This window comes from Palaemon carinicauda, chromosome 26 (genome assembly GCF_036898095.1).
Source record: "Palaemon carinicauda isolate YSFRI2023 chromosome 26, ASM3689809v2, whole genome shotgun sequence".
Lineage (NCBI taxonomy): Eukaryota > Metazoa > Arthropoda > Malacostraca > Decapoda > Palaemonidae > Palaemon > Palaemon carinicauda.
This window is the reverse complement of record NC_090750.1, coordinates 91,359,679-91,382,178: the sequence shown is the minus strand read 5'-3', so window position 1 is coordinate 91,382,178 and position 22,500 is coordinate 91,359,679.

The following is a 22,500-nucleotide window of genomic DNA, read 5'->3' as shown; positions in this document are numbered from 1 at the left end:
GAACGTTAAACGATTACATTCTCTTTTGGAACGTTTCGGAACATTGAATGATTATGTTCTCATTTGGGACATTTTGGAACTTCGAAAGATTACATTCTCTTTAGGAACATTTTGGAATGTTAAAATATTATATTCTCGTTTGGAACATTTCGGAACATTAAAAGATTATATTCTCTTTCGGAACATTTTAGAACATTAAACAACTACATTCTTTTCTGGGACGTTTTGGAACGTTTAAACGATTACATTCTCTTTTGGAACGGTTTGGAACGTTAAACGATTATATTCTCATTTGGGACGTTGTGGAACGTTGAAAGATTACATTCTCATTTTGGGCATTTTGGAACGTTAAAAGATCACATTCTCCTTTGGAACGTTTTGGAATGTTAAAAGATTACATTCTCTTTTGGGAGGTTCTGGAACGTTAAAAGATTACATTCTCTGTTGAGACATTTTGGAACGTTAATAGATCACATTCTCTTTTAGAACGTTTTGGAACTTTAAAAGATTACATTCTTTTCTGGAAAGGTTTGGAACGTTTTGTAACGTTAAAAGACTACATTCCTTTTTGAAACGTTTTGGGAGATTAACGATAACATTGTCTTTTGTGACGTTTTGGAACGTTTAAAAATTACATCTTTCTTTAAAACGTTCTAGAACGTTTTCTAACACTGTCACCTCAAACAAAAATATCGTTTTTCCTTCCCATGTAAATGTTCCTTTTTTCTAGAAACAAGTATTTTCTAATATCCCTCTTCGCAAAAGAGGACATAAGGCAAATTCCACTTAGAATGAATTTTACACCTCAGGGAAAGAAGAAAAAGGTCAATTGGATTTCAGTTACCTTCTGCCCTAAAAAGTAAAGGGAAAAGTTAATCTGTTGCTTGAGATAAAGGAAAAGAGGCCATGAACAACATTCGGCAGATTAGGAGAATTAAAGAAACTAGGTCGACAAGGAAGGAATGTTGGCATGTGATCTGATATGTCTTTTTCAACCAGGAGTAATTATTCAATTTATGTGTGTATGTATATGTATATGTATATATATATGTATGTGTATATGTATGTATATATATATATATATATATATATATATATATATATATATATATATATATATATATATGTATATATATATATATATATATATATATATATATATATATACACGTGTGTGTATTTATATATATATATATATATATATATATATATATATATATATATGGTACATATGTATATATATATATATATATATATATATATATATGAGTGTGTGTATATATATATGTATGTATATATACATGTATATATATTTATATATATATATATATATATATATATATATATATATATATATATATATATATATATATATATATATATATATATATATGTCTATATATATATATATATATATATATATATATATATATATATGACCCGATTTAGGTCGTATTAAGGGGGGTTCACACTTCACGTCTTGGGGAAACAAAGATAGAGCCACTCCATTCTAGGGTTAACATAATTATGAGAGAGGGTCATGCACAAATGATAGTCGAATTGTTAATTTTCCACAGCTGCTATACTCTATTTAAGCTACAAGAGCGCCCTTTAGTTTATCATTACGTTACTTTACTAAGAAAAAGTCCTCAGAGAAATGGTACTTGTTCGGCACGCATACTGGCACCCGTGACCCGAACTAGGTCTACACGCTCAAGCCTCCCAACTCTAACTGACAAAAACTATGGGGCAGTTCAAGCGCCCACCTTGGCCTTTCTATGCCCTGATCGATGATTGGCTGTTTTGACCCGAAAGTCTTATAAGAACCAATAGAGAGAGATTTTGGGGACGCTAACTTTTAACGAACATTTTTGAGTGCCCAAAAAGCCACGCCAATAACGACATTCTCAAAGTGGCACCCAGCCACATTGTAACCGTCTTTCCTTTAACAAAGAAGACGAATCTGTTGACATTCACTTATTCCACACAGTAACAACCTGACTATGCTTAGCTCACCACTCCCTTCCCAAATTTTTACGTCCCGTAAAATTCACACTTATCAGATTTTTTTTTCTCAAAACAATTTTTTTTTTCTCTCTCTCTCTCTCTTTTTTCACTGAACACAAGCTTTCTTTTTCCACTAGATGTTGCCTCTGAGTACCATCCTCTTCGGGAGCATGCAAACATTAAAATTAAATACCTAAACCAAATCAAAGGGCCGGTTGGCGTGTTACAATTGCAAGTTACGCAAAGATGAATATCACGCCCACAATAGATCATACAGAACACAAAATCAGGTTTAAATACATCGTCATCGAAATTTGGAGCACAAAATCAGAAAAATAATAATGTTTCAAATGCAATAAAATTCCATAAGGACCAACTAATCATCACATACACAAATTAAAGAAAATGATAAAAATTAAGAGAAATCAAAATGAATAACTTACAATCCCAGTACTCTTTGATACATTTACCATTATAAGAAAACCATTTCTAACACATCCGTGACACTGCAATAAAGAGCAAACTCAAACAGTGAATAATAATAAAAAGAAAAACATACTTATTAATAACCGAGCAATATTATTTCTCCTGAAAAACAAAAACATAAGTAATGATGTTCAATTTCCAACCCATGATTAACAATTACCTGTAATAGCACTGAAAACCTCCACAGAGAAATGAAATTCTTTAAATACAGTACAACACAAAAAATGAAAAACATACATAAAAGCATTGGTAATAGCAAAATTGGTACCAACACAAAATAATGAAATTTGAATTATTTCCAACATAACATAAATGCAACATAAATTTCTCAGTATGATAAATGATATACTTGTGATATGCTTAGAACAAAACCAAAAAAAAAAAACGAAACAAAATTTAATTCGTCTTTTCACAACACTCGGAATGAACATACGTAAAAGAAACCTGAGTTTTATGACCTCAATCACCTCGTGGTAGACATTATCTCAAGACCCACGTTTTCTCGTACTCTCTCGTGCTTGAAGGACGGCACGGACAGACGCTTGTGCCTCCTCTTCACCTTCCTCTCCCAGGTAGCCTGCGGTAAGGGGGTACCTACTCACTTAATTACTTGCTACTTGGGAGAGTAGACCTAGGACGTCAATACGCCCTTCATTAAACTTAAAAGGTGTTACCGACCATGTTCCGGCCATTGGTACCACATGCTTGTGGTTACTCATTGAGTTACACACATGAAACTTATTGATAAACCTAATTCCTTAAAAATACTGCCACACTTGCCATCCTTAGGGGAACTTCCTATACCCACATGCCACGCATTAGGTCTTACATCAATTACACAGATGACTTTCTCTACCAAAGGGGAAGGAAGAACAACGCTAGATCAAATTCCGTCTTCAACGAAGAACACACCCTTCCACCTGCGCAAAGAATCCGGGAAATTTGATCTCCTACCTCATTCATACACTCATTCGCGGGACGTCACTTATTCACGGGGGCATGTACACTCTCTCCTTCTCTCCGTAGTCGTCAAGCTCTTCCCGTTTTCTATGCGCTCCATCCACAGGTCTACTTGAACCTAATTTCTTTCGTTGTCGTTCCTTCTGCCTTACGTAGATCTATTACATCTGCTCTTCGTCGTAGAGTCACTGAGTCCGTGTGTGGGCTCTGGCCGTGTTCCGCACCATACACTCCTACGTTTTGCTGGCATCCGTAACGAGCGGTTCTTCACCCTCATTACACACATGATTCCACATCTATTCCAAGATGGGAATAACATTCCGACTTCCATGATCGGGAGCGGGGATGAGGGGTGCTGCTCCGCCCCTCCTCCTCCTTATGCATTCCCTGGGAAGACGAACTACCCTCGCTGGTAGGTGGGCATCCCCTACTGCTCACTGGGGGAGCATCTAGCTCCCCTCCCCCACACTCTGGGGCAACGATGGCTGGCACTCCCGTCCCCAGTCCTTGCGGTCTGACGGACGGCCCGAGGGACCGTTGATCCTCTTCCCGCGTTGTCTTCCCCTTCCTGCGTCGTCTTCCCCTCCCTCTCGTTGGTACAGGGGAAACATGATTTCTTCTGCCGACGCCGTTTTCTTTTTAAAGAGCTTTCAGATGGTGGTTTGTGGCCTGACATCCATAACACTACCGCTGTTCATTGTAGGGCCATAAAGGCCGTAGGTGGCCATCTGTTAGTACCACCCCACAGTTCCAACAACCGCCAGTCGCCACATCCTACCTCTCAAACCTCTACCTCGATGGTTTTGTAGCTGCTATCATGTGCGTTGAGAAAACGTTCACCGAGTACCGGGCATACAAGAGCTACACCTCACCCCTCTCTCCGTCACCGCCACTCGATGTCGAACTTCTCGTGTTAACCATTGTCACTAGTCTCTTTTGTTTCCACTTTTTCAAAAATCTCACGTCGGCTAAAATCACTTAGCACAGACGTTAATCTGTTAATTACCCCACAACACCTGACACCATTTAATATGACCCGATTTGGGTCGTATTAAGGGGGGGTTCACACTTCACAGCTTGGGGGAAACAAAGATAGAGAAAATCTGTTCTATGGTTGACACTATTATGAGAGGAGGATCATGTTAAAATGAGATTCAGTTTGTTAATTTTCCACAGCTGCTATACTCTATTTAAGCTACAAGGGCGCCCTTTAGTTTATCATTACGTTACTTTACTAAGAAAAAGTCCTCAGAGAAATGGTACTTGTTCGGCACGCATACTGGCAAACGTGACCCGAACTAGGTCTACACGCTCAAGCCTCCCAACTCTAACTGACAAAAACTATGGGGCAGTTCAAGCGCCCACCTTGGCCTTCCTATGCCCTGATCGATGATTGGCTGTTTTGACCCGAAAGTCTTATAAGAACCAATAGAGAGAGATTTTGGGGACGCTAACTTTTAACGAACATTTTTGAGTGCCCAAAAAGCCAAGCCGATAACGACATTCTCAAAGTGGCACCCAGCCACATTGTAACCGTCTTTCCTTTAACAAAGAAGACGAATCTGTTGACATTCACTTATTCCACACAGTAACAACCTGACTGTGCTTAGCTCATATATATATATATATATATATATATATATATATATATATATATATATATATATATATATATATATATATATATATATATATACATATATATATATATATATATATATATTTATATATAGATATATACATATATATATATATATATATATATACCATATGTATATATATTTGTATATATATACATATATATATATATATATATATATATATATATATATATATATATATATATATATATATATATAAGGCTTTATGAAAAATACATCGTATAATTCATACGTAAAAAGCTATATGTATGCGATTCCGAAAACCTTGGCGTATTTACCTAATGAAACTAATAATTAGTATCTTAAGATGAAATATTTCAAGTAATAGCAAATGTCCACATCTGTCACTCGATAATTAAACTATAATTTATTAAAATAGAAATTGAATATCACGAATCTGTATCGTGATTCTATTTGTTCGATGACAAAGGAACCGAAAAAGTATGAAGAGAGAGATGTGGCCTACGTTGTAAACCCCTTAAATCGTCTGGTGATTAAGGGGAAAGGGGAAAGAAGAAAAGGGAAAGGAGAGAGAAGAAAGAAGAAAGGGGAAATTGGAAAGAAGGGAGAAGAAATGGCAAAGGGGAAAGAGTAAAGAGGCTTTGGTGTAGAGTTCGAATGCATATTTACTCTTGGGCTGTGTTGATTGAGGATACGGTTTAGTATTGGTTTTTCAAAGGAAATATCTAAACGGACAAACACGCAAAAATACACATACACGCATATATAATATATATGTATATATATATATATATATATATATATATATATATATATATATATATATATATATATATATATATATATATATATATATATATATATATATATATATATATATATATATATATATATATATATATATATATATATATATATATATATATATATATATATATATATATATATATATATATATATATATATATATATATATATATATATATATATATATATATATAATTTTAGGTGCATTTGTGTATGATATCAGTTTAATACTTTTATTGATAAAAACAATAACCTCACATTTATCAATAAGAGATCACTAGAAATATTTGATGTTAAAAACCGATAATCATTGTCCATTTACAATACGTATTAGGTTTCAATCAATCCAAAATTTATCATTTTCATATAATGACTTCGTATAGAAACATTAACAATAATTCATGGATTGAATATTTCCCACAAAATTATTGATTATTCATTTAATTTCCTTCATTTGCATTGTGGAAGTTTTGAATTATACATGACGGCATGATTACGCAGATGATTCATTTCATTCATGAAGCATGTACACAACTGCAAACAAACTGTCATCAGTATTAGTGAATTGATGAATAATTAACAAACATTTTCCAAAAATTCGGATGATAATTCCATTCCTGTTGAATTATTTGGTGGGCCGTTGAAAAGAATGCTTTGCTATGCAGCTAAATCAAATGAGAATCATTAATTTCGTTTTACTGGATATCCACTGTTCATGCACTGGATTATTCATTGAATACATCTTTCATAACGCAGTACATTGCATTTGAAAGTTATTTATTGTATATTTATTCTACAAAATGATTGTTGATAGTCTAGTTAATTTCCACAGAAGCTCAAATAGTTGGTTACTGATGTTTGTATATAGTGTACCAACCGTGTTTCACACAATTGTACATAATTCCTTTTGTATATACTATGCTTGTATCTTCGCTCATCCCTCGCACTAAAACGAACACGAAAATTCATGTCTGGTTTTTCCTCTGTAATATTGTCTGTCTTGTGAACTTGTTATGTCCTGTTGCCTTGAGGTTTTGTATATAAGGAGAGTGTTCCACAATAATATAACTCAGTCGTTTCCAATCTGCCTTTGAGTTCACACCCTTACTCGGCGCCGTCACATTGGTGACCCCGGAAGTCGACTCGCTCCCACTGCCTTCCACCCCCACCTCCCTCGCCCCTCCATCGTTGGTACTATGACGGAGACGGACTCTACAGCAGTTGGCGCCGCGGCCGCCCCATTGAAACTTTCACCGTTCGCCAGCTGAGAAGCGTTTGCTTGGTTTCAACGCGCTGAATTCCACTTTCGTATCAGGGGCGTGACTCGCTCAACCACCAAAGCGGATTATGTTCTCGCGGCGATACCCGAGGACACCTTCCCAGAAATATCCAACTGGCTTTGTGAACAAGGAGACACCCCAATAGCGTATGACGCCCTCAAAACATACCTTCTGCAGCAGTACTCGCCGTCGCCAGCCGCCCGTATAGCAAAGCTTTTTCAGCTCTCGCAACAACCGTTGGGGACCAAAGGGCTTCGCTTGCCCTCAGGGAAATGACCAGTATCGCTCGCCTTCAACCTGCCGCAGACGGCTCTCCTCGTGAGGTGAACCTACTCCGTGCCCTTTGGATACGCCGTTTACCTGAACCTGTACGCGCTGCCATACCCGATGTCGATAGTTTACCCATAAAGGACTTGATGACCAAAGCCGACGCCCTTATGGACAGCCACTTCAAGACCTCCATCAACGCCTCCACCCCTGACGACGAGGATGCCTATTCAACGTCAACCGAAGTCGACATGAATGCCGTAGGACATACACGCCTACCCCGTGACGTGCCGAAGCGGCGACAAAGCCACCCACCACCCACCAATCGCTCGCGCCCCAACGAACGACTTCTACAGCCACTTACTACCTCCCATCCGCCGCAGTTTTGCTACTACCACTTCAGATTCGGGGCAACCGCGAAGAAATGTGCCAAAGATTGTCAGTGGCCAAAAAACGTGTAAGTAGGCCATTGCTTGTGGCGGTGGCCTCCCTTGTTTCTAATCTTTTCCTTTTACAGGATGCAGGAACGGGCGTGCGATTTTTGGTAGACACGGGTGCTTGTCGTTCTCTTTTGCCAAGGAAACTCTTCAAGGCACAACGTAGTCTGTCTACATCTGCCGACGTCCGCTTGGTAGCTGCCAACGGATCTGCGATACCCACCTACTGTTACGAGAACCTCGCATTATCGTTCGGAAACGGTAAATTCAATTGGAAGTTTCTCGTTGTTGACGTCACAATGCCAATCCTCGGTGCGGATTTCCTCTCTCATTTCCACCTTCTGGTCGATGTCGCCCACCGATGATTGGTCAACGCAGACTCATACTTGTCGACACCTCTTCAACCCGCCCCCTCTAACCTCGCTCTCCACATCTGCGCACCCACGGATGCCTACGCCCACCTCCTCACGTCGTACCCGGAAGTTTTCCGTCCAGAACATCGCCAAACGCCCACGGTTCCTGCCAAGCACAGTATTTATCACCATATCAAGACGACGGGACCCCCAGTCTTCGCAAAATCCAGACGTCTGGCACCGGAACGATTGGCAGCCGCCAAACAGACGTTCGCCGAAATGGAGAAAATGGGCCTTTGCCAAAAAGCCTCCAGCCCATGGTCGTCACCCTTACACATCGTTCTGAAGAAAGACGGCTCCCTCCGTCCATGCGGGGATTACAGGCGCCTGAACATGCAAACAGAACCGGATCACTACCCCCTCCCAAACATTGCCGATATAACCTCCTACCTGCACAAAGCGAAGGTTTTCTCTACGCTCAACCTCCTGAAGGGGTATTATCAGGTGCCTATGAACCCAGAAGACATCCCCAAGACCACCATTACCACTCCGTTTGGCACATACACCTTCAATTACTCCTGTTTTGGCCTTCGTAATGCTGGGGCAACGTTTCAACGTCTCATGGATGGCATCTTAGGGGACCTCCCTTTCTGTGTATGTTATGTGGACGACATACTTGTGTTCTCCTCCTCAAAAGAGGAACACCTCCGTCACCTGCGCATCGTGCTCGACCGCCTGCAACAAAACGGCCTTGTAGTCCGGTACGACAAGTGTACCTTTGGCGCCAACGAAGTGTCGTTCTTAGGGCACTGTATCACTCCTGAAGGAGTCTATCCCCTCCCTGAGAAGGTAGCAGCCGTTCAGAATTTCCCCGCGCCCTCGATCGTCAAAGCTCTGCAGGAATTCTTGGGCATGATCAACTATTATCACCGTTTTCTGCCAGCCATTGCCGCCACTCTTGCTCCCCTCTACGCCTCCCTCAAGGGCAAGCCAAAGGACCTGAAGTGGGGTCCCCTTCAAGAAGCAGCCTTCTGCAATGCAAAGAAGGCCCTATCAACTGCTGCGGCTCTCACTTTTCCTATCCCACACGCTCCTCTCCTTCTCTCCACTGATGCCAGCGACGTCGCTATTGGTGCAGTACTCGAGCAGGTGGTCAAAGGCTCGCCCCGCCCATTGGCCTTCTTCAGCAGAAAACTGTCCAAGGCAGAATCGGGTTATTCTACCTTCGATCGAGAATTGCTGGCGGTGCACTTGGCTGTCCGTCACTTTCGCCATTTCTTAGAAGGTACGCCCTTCGTCATTCGCACAGACCACATGCCTCTGGTGCACGCCTTCACTCGACAGTCGGACACCTGGTCCGCCCGTCAACGCCGACATCTCTCCGCCATGGCTGGATACAATTGCACCCTCCAATACGTCCCTGGGAAAATGAATCCCGTTGCCGATGCCCTGTCAAGAAACACGTTGGCTGCCGTTCAACTGGGATTGGATTACAACGCCCTGGCTGAAGCCCAACGACAGGATCCAGAGTATGAAGCTTGTAGGACATCCTGCACGTCCCTCCGTTGGGAGGATTTTCCCCTCAAAGACTCCAACACCACCCTCCTCTGTGACGTCAGTACTGGTAGACCGTGACCTTGGATTCCTGCTCCCATGCGCCGACAGGTGTTTGATTTCATCCACGGCCTTTCACATCCCTCGTGCCGTTCTACTGCACAGCTGCTGAAGGCAAAGTTCATTTGGCACGGCATTTCTAAGGATGCTAAGGATTGGGTCCGCGCCTGTACTTCTTGCCAAACTTCCAAAGTACATCGACACACGGATTCAGGAGTGGGCACCTTTCCTCAACCTCAGTGTCGTTTCGCACACATTCACGTCGACGTTGTAGGCCCCCTACCTACATCACAAGGACATCGTTACCTGTTTACCGTCATCGACCGCTCCACTCGTTGGCCTGAAGCCATTCCCATGGAAACTGCAACGTCCGCCTCTTGTACATATGCCTTACTCTCTGGATGGATTTCAAGATTCGGTATCCCTGAGCATATTACTTCTGACAGGGGAACCACTTTCACCTCTCAATTGTGGACGTTATTAGCGAATCTCCTGGGCATCACCCTACATCAGACAACGGCCTACAACCCCGCTGCCAATGGAATGGTTGAACGTTTCCATCGCACCCTCAAAGCAGCTTTGATGTCCCACTGCAAGGATTGCAACTGGTTTTCTCAGCTTCCCTGTGTCCTCCTTGGACTAAGGACCACTCCTAAAGACACCCTCGACGTCTCGGCAGCTGAAATGGTGTATGGCGACTCGTTGGTCGTCCCTGCCGAATTTTTTCCTTCTACAACCTCCTCCGACGATCTCCAGCGCATACGTCACGTCGTGGGAAAATTTACTCCGTGCCGCCAGACTTACAAGCCCCCAGCGAAGCATCACATACCAACGGACTTGCACTCTGCAACGCACGTCTTCCTGCGCAACGACACCAGCAAGCCACCACTAACGCCCCCTTACACGGGCCCTTTCCTTGTGATCCGACGCAGTCCGAAAGCATTCCTCCTAAACATTCGGGGCAAAGAACACTGGGTCTCCATTGATCGTCTAAAACCTGCTTATCTTCTGCCAGATGACCCGCCTACAGTTCGCCTCTCTAGATCAGGGCGCCCTATTTAACATGTACAGTATGTAATTTTTACATAATTTGTACATAATTCCTTTTGTATATATTATGCTTGTATCTTCGCTCTTCCCTCGCACTAAAACGAACATGAAAATTTATGTCTGGTTTTTCCTCTGTAATATTGTCTGTCTTGTGAACTTGTTATGTCCTGTTGCCTTGAGGTTTTGTATATAAGGAGCGTGTTCCACAATAATATAACTCAGTCGTTTCCAATCTGCCTTTGAGTTCACACCCTTACTCAGCGCCGTCACAATAGGCATATTTATTTTTACAAGTGAGCCCCAAAGACAGATTTTTTGTGTAATCATCATCATCATCATCATCATCATCATCATCATTATTATTATTATTATTATTATTATTATTATTATTAGCTACAACACTAGCTTGAAAAGCAGGATGCTCTAAGCCCAAGGGGTCCGCTCCAACAGGGATAAAATATCCCAGTGAAGAGAAGAAACACGTAAATAATTAGATACAAGAGAAGCAATAAATATTGCTTGAAGAACAGTAAAAACATTCAAACATCTTTCATATATAAACTATAAAAGGAGCCTTACCTGCTGAGACATCAACAGCCATTGCCTGACCCTCCTTGGTCCTAGCTTGGGTGGAGAGGTGTTTGGGCGCTTATCATGAGGTTGTATAGTCAGTTTCTAGGGCATTATCACTGCTCTTACCTCGGCTATTCACGAGCCAGTTTTAAACGATCCTTATAAAACTATACGTAGAGATCCCGTGGAGTAAAGCTAAAACGAGCCTCGTGAAACTATACGTGGAAATCCCTTAGATTTAACCTAGAACGATCCCCATAAAACTATGCGTGGAGATTCCGTAGATTTAAACCAAACCTCTTCTCTCTTTTTTTTCCTTCATCATGAAACTGTACGTGCAAATCCCGTAGAGTAGTATGTACCAAATGAACTAGCCACAGTAACATTAATTGGACCTTGCGTTTCTCATCGTCTCTCCTCGGTAATTAATTAAGATTTCCGAGAAGAGACAGGGATGCGAGAATTGGATAGGGGGAGGAGAACGAGACAATGATAAACTGATTTAGGAATAGGGAGGATCCCATTCCGACAACTAATCAATAAAGTGGATGGAGATGGAAGGACAGACCGGCAGTGGAAGAAGATAGATGCAACGTAGGGTAGGTGTTGAAAAGGAGATGTTAGGCAGGAGGAATTCGATTGTAATACATGGCTGTTGATAAATATAGGCAGGAGTAGAGGAAATTTATGATATACCACTCATATAATAATAATAATAATAATAATAATAATAATAATAATAATAATAATAATAATAATAATAATAATAATAATAATAATAATAATAATAATAATAATAAAATGAAAATAAAAATAATAATAAGGATTATAAAGATAAAAGAAATAATAATAAAAATAATAGAAACAAAAGTTAAGAAAAATAATAATAATAATAATAATAATAATAATAATAATAATAACAAAGGGCACTCTTGAGTCTACAGTATCTTTCAACTTAGATTAGGGTTAATTTTCAAGTGGAGACCGTTTTAGTAATTACTGATGTGTTGAGAATGGAGGAGTACTCTTGTTAAATGTCAAAAGAAAAACATTCCAAATTAAGTTTTACGAATCCAAAAAGGTTTTTTGGGAAGAGAGAAAGGAATCTCTCTCTCTCTCTCTCTCTCTCTCTCTCTCTCTCTCTCTCTCTCTCTCTCTCTCTCTCTCTCTCAGCATCTGTGTTTTTGGGAATTGTTATACTTGACAATTTTATAACAAATCAATCCAATAATCAACTTATATTTTACTCTAGTAAAGCATACTTCTCTCTCTCTCTCTCTCTCTCTCTCTCTCTCTCTCTCTCTCTCTCTCTCTCTCTCTCTCTCTCTCTCTCTCTCTCTCTGAGCATCTGTGGTTTTGGGAGTTGCTATATTTGACAATTTCATAACGTCAATTAATGTATTTTTATATAATTCAGTAGAAGCTATTCCAATTATGTCTCTCTCTCTCTCTCTCTCTCTCTCTCTCTCTCTCTCTCTCTCTCTCTCTCTCTCTCTCTCTCTCTCTCTCTCTCTGTGTTTTTGGGAGTGTCTTTACCTGACAATTTCATAACGTCCATTAATGTATTTTCACATAGTTCAGTAGAAGCTATTCCAATTATGCTTATCTCTCTCTCTCTCTCTCTCTCTCTCTCTCTCTCTCTCTCTCTCTCTCTCTCTCTCTCTCTTGCATACACACACCGGATAATATATTGTGACATAATAGCATTACAGGAGACACGTGAAATGAAAACGCCTGGTAAGAGGATGAGAAATTGCTGTAATATTAATAAGTACAGGAGGAAGGGGAGAGGAAAATGAAGAAAGAGAGAAGGAAATTAAGAAGGAGAGGAGATCGTTGGCTAATTATGAAGAAAAGTTTTGTGAAGAGGAAGAATATACAAAGGGGAAAAACGAGGAAGTAGATGAAAAACGAAATTGCAATGTTCTTGGTGTCTGGGGTAATGATAAAATGTCATGTAATGACATTAGATATTTTTCTCTTTTCTATTCGTCTAAATATATTTTTTCATACTTCCCTTACCATAATCAGTTTATTTTTTATCTTTAGCAAAATGAAGTCACAATACCTCTCAAGAAATAAGATAATTAGTTACTTCTATACAGAAGAATATGAAGATGTAAACAGATTAAGGCTCATTTCATCCAATTAAAATTCGGAACGTTATTATTATTATTATTATTATCATTATTATTATTATTAGTATTATTATTATTATTATTATTATTATTTTTATTATTACTATTATTATTATTATTATTATTATTATTATTATTATTATTATTATCGTTATCGTTATCGTTATTATTATTATTATTATTATTATTATCATTATTATTGTTGTTATTATTATTATAAGCTAAGCTACAACCCTAGTTAGTGAAGCAAGATGCTATAAGTCCAAGGGCTCCAACAGAGAAAAATAGCCCAGTGAGAAAAGAAAACAAGGAAATAAATAAACTACAAGAGAAGAAATAAACAATCAAAATAGGCTATTTCAAGAACAGTAAAAAACATTAAAATAGACCGTACATAAATAAATTATAGGGGAAGAAGGAGAAAACTTTAATGTGAATTAAACGTCCAAATATAACAATACAGAATCTAGAGATTTTGTTATATCCTTGGAACATTAGTCAGTAGTGTTGTTTAATAAAGAGCTATATGTGTTGGTTCGAATCCAGCCTCTGGTGATGATCATAGTGCCGAATAAATTAGATATATATATTTTTGGGCTCAGGCCATGTCGTCCTGATGGAAGTTCCTTCATTAGTAGCTTCCTAGGTTATATTTGACTACAGTGATATATCCCAGAGAATTTACCAAAGGTATCCAGAATTCTAACTCCTGGAGCGAATATCCCTTAAAATTGGATATCGCGTAATCAGAGGACGTATTCTTGACACGTCTCATAGCTATCTACACCCCCAATAGCGTTTCCGCTTCGAGGGGAAAAAGTGGCAAGAATATAGGAGAGTCGTTAAAGAGGCAACGCTCTCGACACTCCTACTGTACTGTAAATAGTGCGCCGAATAGCCACCGCGAGGCGCCACCAAGCCATTCTTTCTCTTGTAGCTTCGTTGACTGGTGTTATCCCGTGTTATCTCTCGCTATTTTGGAATAATTTGTTGCTATGATGTCTTCACCAGCCTCATCAGCTTCTGGAAAGTTAAGTAATATCTTTGAATTGTGTAAATGTAAGCTCTTGCCAGTTTTACTCTTCGATTAACGTAACAAGAGTTGTTGCCAGCCGGATGATGTCATGAACACGGTCGTTCTTCCTATACATCTAGTTAGCCAAAACGACTTTCCTGGCATTATTTGCTTTAATAATTTTAGCTATTCAGTATTTTAGCTAGGGATTTTTATATTATGTCATTGTTGTCGTGGATTTGGCTATTTATGTTCGAGCCTCACGAGTGCTAGGCTTCCTAGCCTAGGCACCTACACACTTCATGCATTATATAACGTAAAGTTTTATTGAAGCTCAGGCAATATCTTATACAATTAAGATATTACTGCATAAATTTTCCTCTTCCAAGATAGTATACAAGAGAGTTTCGGTGAACGATTCTCTATGCTCCTAGACTTACTAGCCTAGGGGCTTTATTATACTTTCATTCATGTCCCAAATTGTTCTTGTATTGTCTTCTAAGGTGAGGTTGATGCCTCTTATACCTTCTAAGTCGATACCAATCTCTTGGCGAGATTTAAGAGCAATTCCCCTTCCCTCTGATTAGCCTAGGCTACCCTCAGTTAGCTTTTCTGTGAACTGAGTTCTGGCAAAGTTTACTGGGGTGTTTCGTTTCTTTCTCTTAACCACTGAGTCGGTTTTTGAGTTAGAACGGGACATCAGAGTAAAGTCTGTGTTAGGCATCTTACTGTCTCGGTGAAATGATTTCTCAAGACAGGTTAAGTTGTCTATACAGGAGGCTAGGCCTCCCTAGATCATACGTGGATGTTTTTGTTTTACAACTCTTCCTTCTTGGGTCTAGCTGACAGTCCTATGCTAGTGATCTTAGACCGAAGAATTGATTTCTTCATTGTCTGAGATACCTGGTACGAGATTCTGTTCTTTTGCGAGATTGTGTCCTATGGCCGCTTTCTCACTTGACTAACCCAAACGGGGGAAATGATTTCCCCTACTTGAGGTTACCTTTTGAGATCAGAATCCTTTAAGTTGGGCAATGCCTTCGGGTATTACCTTACTTATAGGACTTTTCCCCCTTCCCCACTGTCTCTTTTGTGTTGGATGAACCATCACCCTCCCTGGCCGTCTTTCTATATTTGACCCTAAGGGTAATCTATAGAACTGGCCTGAGGTTCCCTGTCTGCTGCCGGCCGGGCCGGCTGCCGGCAGGTATCCTCATATTCATTAGAGTGTTCTTCAGTCCTCCCTTGGACTGCCTTCCATAGCCCATATGGATGGGATATGGTTGGGTGGAAGCCCGAATATAATTCCCCCTTCCACTTGAACCCTCATTCGGGATGTAGGCCGGCAAGGCTGAGCCTTTGCCTCCCTCCATCCTCTCTCTTTTTCTCTACCTTTCCTTATACTGGGCCGGCCGCCGGCAGCTTATAGCTGTCGGCGGCCATGTTGGTTGTCTGTCAGCCGGCAGTTACTCTGCCGCCACTTGCCGGGCGGGTGTCGCTGAGTGATAACCCAACGACAATAAACATGCTATGACCAGTGGCCGGCAACTAAGTTGTCGGCCGGCAGTCGGCCACCCAAAGTATACATCTGAAGACAGTAACTGCCTTCAATAGCCCAGAATAGGCCGGCATATGTCGGAAAGGCTGGCATATGTCGGCAAGGCCGCCATATGTCGGCAAGGCCGCCATATGTCGGCAGGCCCGGCATATGTCGGGAGGCCCGGCAGGTCTGGCGGTATACCGCCGCCAGTCAGTGCTGTAGCCCAAAACTTTTTTCCAACCTACAAGGTGCTTCATGGGCAGCCTATTGTGAGACCATCACATATAAAAGAATGATCCTCTCTACCACTTAATGGTTATCAACAATTAATTTACCCCCAATATTGAACCTGGGACATTGTGTTAAGAAGACACTTTATATCAAGGATATTTTCTTCCCATACAAAATTCATTAAGAATTTATTGTTCAATATTGGAGGAGGTCATAGCAATGGGCTGGACAGGAAGCATAAGTAGGTGTCTTTCCTATTTTCTAGCTTACTCTATCCAAGCTAATATTTAAAAAAAAAAAAAAAAAAAAAAAAAAAATGTATGCTGAAATCTGAGAATTTCACCGAATACTTATATGCTTTCTTTCTTTACAGGAGGAGCATCCCGAGTGCGGGAACAGCTTTTGCAGGGTCCGTAGCAAGAACTTCTACGGCCATGACGTGTGCAGGGCCCATGCTCACTGCGCAGTCACCAAGAGGGCTCTCAAATACTGGGACCCACAGGTATGTACCGTTTGTGACAAACTGGTAAAAGAGGCTTTTGATGATCAAAAGTCTATTGAGTAGAGGGATGCAGCAAGGGACACGCTGCGAAAATGGGTCCGGGGTTTTCAGAAGAACACCTCTGGCCCATACCTTCCCAATAAGAGGATGAGGGACTGTCTTTTCCCTAGGGCATCTGCGGATGCAATCATTCCCCAGGCTCAACCTGAGATTCCCCTTGTACAGATTCCGATGGAATCTGTTGTTTTGGACGCCTTGAAGGGCATCCATTTAGATGACAACATGTCGGTTGTCTCAGAGGAGACTGAGAACAATCTCCTACTGGAAGAATTGGAGCAGGAGGATGAAGTACCTCCTGAGATTGAAGTCGATAAGACGAAATAATTTCGGTATCATCAGCCAAGGAGACTGAGCCGGTGCCTTCGACTTCATCTACTGCACCCCAGTTAGATTCCATCACGAGTACGTTGCACTCGCTGCTGTCTATGGTGCAGGACATTCAGAAGAAATCGTCCGAGAAAGAAGCTTCTTTTCGGACGGAAATGCATCAGCTGGTTGCAACACGTTTAGCCCCGAAGAAGCTAAACGTCAAGGATCTCCCCGTTTTCTCTGACGTTAACCCTTGGAGATATGCAGAGCATATGCCACTGTCGGGGGGGAAGATCTTCCTCTCGGAGAAACTGGGCACTATCCCAGTAGAGGAAAGTGAGTTTTGGCCCAGAAAAGGGGCCTACCCGGACTGCTATGTCCGTCTAAGGACGGAACCTGCATCCAAGGAGGAAACAGAGTCGAAGGAGACAATTGTCCTCGAACTCTCTAAGGCTCAGGCCTTATATACAACCATCTTGAAAGAGAGGGCCTTTACTAGTTCCAAGGTGCCGGCTCTCAGCAAAAAGCACCCGTCCTTTATTGCTGACCCCAAATGTTACCTTCCCCTTTATGGACAAAGGGTTTAAGGCAGCCTTAAAGGCAGTCGAAGCAGGGAAACCTTGCCCTACACTGGAGGAGTGTAGACCCTTTTCCCTTGCTTTTCCATCAGATGATAAAGACTAGAAGGATGTTCATAAAACCTTCACAGTTGGGAAGCTGGAGGCAGATGTTGCTGGACGACAGTTCGGCGAAAACCTTCCGAAGCTGTCAGAGTCTCTCCTGCGCAGGGAACAAGAGACTAAAGAACGTCTTGCTGCTTCCATGTCTCTGCAGACTGGCTTAGAGACTATGGCAAGCATCCCGGACACCCCAGATATGTACATGGTCTTCGCCAAGTCTCATTTGGCGACAGTCACCACGGACTTGTACAACTTTGTCAAAGCACGAAAGACTTGTAGAGAGTTCGTGTTCGCCTCGGCTGCGGTGAGACACGAACCGAGGAAGCTCATAGCCTCCAATATCTGGGGAAAAGACCTCTTCCCAAGTGAAGTGGTCAAATATGTCGTGGACAAAGCCGCTACGGAGAACAGGAATCTCCTCTCCAAGTGGGGCTTGTCCTCAAAAAGAAAATCTTCCACTGATGAGGGTCCCCAGCCGAAGAATAAATCAAAACGACCAACTGGTGCCCCAAACGCTGGCGACCCAATCGCCGGTATTCACCCCAGTCTTTGAAAGCCAATCGACGACTTTCAGGCCAAAGTCTCGAGGTTCCTTTCGAGGATCCTCTAGACGCCCCTTCAGAGGTAGGGGTAACAAAGGTGGACGTGGCCAAGGAGGAACGTCCTCCAACCAGCACTCCAAGTGAGATGCTACCGGTAGGAGCGAGACTTCTCCTCTTCCAGGATCGTTGGACCTTCGATCCCTGGGCCCACAGCCTAATCAAGAACGGACTAGGTTGGAGTTGGAGCCCAACTCCACCAAATTTTCCTCAATTCTTCTAGCACTCAACCCCCATTCTTGAAGAATATGTTCAGGAACTCCTGAACAAAAGAGTTATACAGAAGGCAAAGTCCATCAGATTCCAAGGAAGGCTGTTTTGTGTTCCGAAGAAGGATTTGGAAAAGCTCAGAGTCATTCTGGACTTATCACCACTCAACAAGTTCATAGTGAACCACAATTCAGAATGCTGACGCTTCAGCACATAAGGACCCTTTTGCCCAAACGGGCATACACAGTCTCCATAGACATGACAGATGCGTACTGGCATGTTCCAATCAACCGTCAAGTTTCCCCCTACCTAGGGTTCAAACTACGGAAAAGAATGTACGTTTTCAGAGCCATACCCTTCGGTCTAAACATAGCCCCAAGGGTATTCACCAAGCTTGCGAATGTAGTCATTCATCAACTACGCCTAAAGGGGATCCAGGTAGTAGCCTACCTGGACGACTGGCTGGTGTGGGCAGCATCTGAGGAAGAGTGCAGGCAAGCCTCCAAGCATGTGATCCAGTTCCTGGAACACTTAGGATCCAAGATCAACTTAGAAAAGTCTCGTCTATCTCCAGCTCAAAAATTCCAGTGGCTGGGCGTCCAATGGGATTTACAGTCACACTGTCTTTCCATTCCATCAAAGAAGAGGAAAGAGATAGCAGGATCTGTCAAGAGACTTCTTCAATCCGACAGGATATCAAGAAGGCAACAGGAGAGAGTGTTGGGGTCCCTCCAGTTTGCCTCTGTGACAGATCCAATATTGAAAGCACAATTAAAAGATGCATCAGGAGTTTGGAGAAATTACGTTTCAAACGCTCGAAGAGATCTACAAAGACCAATTCCAAATCGTCTGTGATCACTACTCAAATCATGGTTGGAAGCCAAGAACCTGATGCGCAAGGCACCTCTGAAACCACCTCCACTGGCAGTCACCTTTCACACGGACGCCTCAAAAGAGGGGTGGGGAGGTCACTCTCATCATCGGAAAGCCCAGGGAACCTGGTCTCCCCTCTTCAGGACCTTCCACATCAATTTTCTGGATGCCATGGCAGTTCTTCTCTCTCTGAAGAAACTGGAACTTCGCTGCTCAATCCAGGTCCGTCTGGTTCTAGACAGCGAAGTTGTAATGAGATGCCTAAATCGACAAGGCTCAAGATCGCCTCACATAAATCAAGTGATACTGGCCAACCTCCGTCTAGCGAAGAAGAAGAGATGGTACTTGTCAGCAGTCCACCTTCAAGGGTTCCGCAATGTGACAGCGGACGCTCTATCCAGGGTCAACCCGATAGAGTCAGAATGGTCCCTAGACGCAAAATCATTCTCCTTCATATTACGCAGTCCCAGGACTGCAGATAGATCTCTTTGCAATGAGCGACAATAAGAAGCTACCCCGGTATGTAGCCCCGTACGAGGATCCTCTAGCGGAAGCGACAGACCCAATGTCCATAGATTGGGACAGGTGGTCCAAGATCTACCTGTTCCCTCCAACCAACCTTCTGCTGAAAGTCCTCGACAAACTGTGTTTGGTTCCCTTTGATAACGGAGTTACGCCTGAAGCTGATCCCGTTGCCAGACCCAGTTCTGACTCAGCAAGTGCAGAAATTGACTGTCTCAGCTTCATCCGAGAAAACCCAGAACCTTCATCTCAGGATTTTCTCGCCCTAGCGGTCAAGAAACGGTTCGGGATTTCTAGGGACAATATTAACTTCTTAGAAGAATACAAGTCAAAGTCAACAAGAAGACAATATGAGTCTTCCTGGAAGAAATGGGTGGCCTTTGTCAAGGCGAAGAAACCTAAGGAGATTTCTACGGATTTCTGCTTGTCCTTCTTCATCCATCCTCATGAACAAGGTTTAGCAGCCAACACGAACTACATGTAAATCTGCCCTAGCCAGACCAATACTATATGCCTTCCAGGTAGACTTTTCTAATGAAATCTTCAACAAGATTCCAAAAGCCTGCACTAAACTTTGGCCCGCAGCTCCTCCAAAGCCCATTTCATGGTCTTTGGATAAGGCTCTTCACTTAGCACTGAAAGACTTGACTCAAAAGGTGATATTCTTATTTGCAGCACTGAAAGACTTGACTCAAAAGGTGATATTCTTATTTGCACTAGCCTCAGGAGCCAGAGTTAGCGAAATAGTGGCCCTCTCGAGGGATGATGGCCACATTCAGTTCACAGATTCCGGAGAACTGAACCTCTTTCCGGATCCGACGTTTCTCGCCAAGAACGAGCTACCCACTAAAAGATGGGGTCCTTGGAAAATCTGCCCTCTGAAGGAAGAAGCATCCCTCTGCCAAGTGGAATGCCTAAAGCTCTATCTTCGTAAAACTTCAGATTTTAAGGGAAGTCAGATTTCAAGGGAGAGACGTCTGGTTCAACATTATCCTTGAAACAGTTAAGGGCGAAAATCATCTATTTTATACGCAGAGCGGATCCAGACAGTACACCCACAGGTCATGATCCGAGAAAAGTTGCCTCGTCTCTGAATTTCTTTCAGACGATGTCGTTTGAAAGCCTTCGGGCTTATACTGGATGGAAGTCATCCAGAGTTTTCTTCAAACACTATGCGAAGCAATTACAGGAAATAAAAATTTCATGTGGTGGCGGTAGGCAGTATTATAAAGCCTACCGCTTGATTACTGCGAAGAACAGTGCACTAATTGGGACTTTTAGTGAAGGGTGTACATGATAGACTCGTAAGACTTATCATGTCGAGTATTGTGTTTAGTGATAACACTATAGACTGTTCTCTCTACACAGGTGACATTAAGCATAATAGACTGACACAAGTGCCAGGCATACTTATATGCACAGTGTTCCTAGTAACAACAGTATACATAGCGAAATTTTATATTTCCCTTAGAGTGACTAATGTTTTCCCTTCCAAGTGAAACTTATTTTAATTCTGTTATTACCATTTATGCTTTTATGCAGAATTGTTCTGCATAAGATGTAATTGAATACATCCATGATTTCTGTTTTTGTAATAAACAAGAGAAGGAATCTTTGCGTCTCTTTCACCTCAAACATTCTAGATTAAGAATAAAATCAGAGCATCCTTGATTCTTTTAGTATTTAAGAAAATATTGGGGAACTAAGGTTAAGACTGTTTCAAGCAAACAGTTAAGAACTGATTGTACTAAACTGTTTATTTTACTGAATTAAGGTTTCCTACACGTATGTAAACCTGTCTGTCTCTTTTCAGCCAGACTTGGGAGGTATCAGTAACCTATACAGAGATATTCTATTCAAGTACAAACTATACTTTATGTATATGATAACACTAATATACAAACTGTTTGCTAGATTGTTCCTTGAACTCACAATCCTCGAGTTTTTCCTAGAGTCTACCCAGACTATTCCCGGTAGGGGGCAGGAAGAACTGACATAGTTTATGACCAGTTAATTGATGTATAACGGTAACATCAAGTGTCTCTAGGTCTAGAAGACCAAATAGGAAATATTTATCTCGAGATAATGGCGCTATTGAATATCCACCGATACATTAATGATCTGGTAAACTTCTATTGGGACGACATGGCCTGAGCCCAAAAAACGGATTTTGAAGCGAAGTGAAAAATCTATTTTTGGGTGAGGTAGCCATGTCATCCTGATGGACCCACCCTCTTTTTGACAAAAGGATAATGAATCCCTCCCTATGGTACTGTATCTGCAACACCTACAAACCTACCAAGAATGGCTTGGTGGCGCCTCGCGGTGGCGATTCGGAGCACTATTTACAGTACAGTAGGAGTGT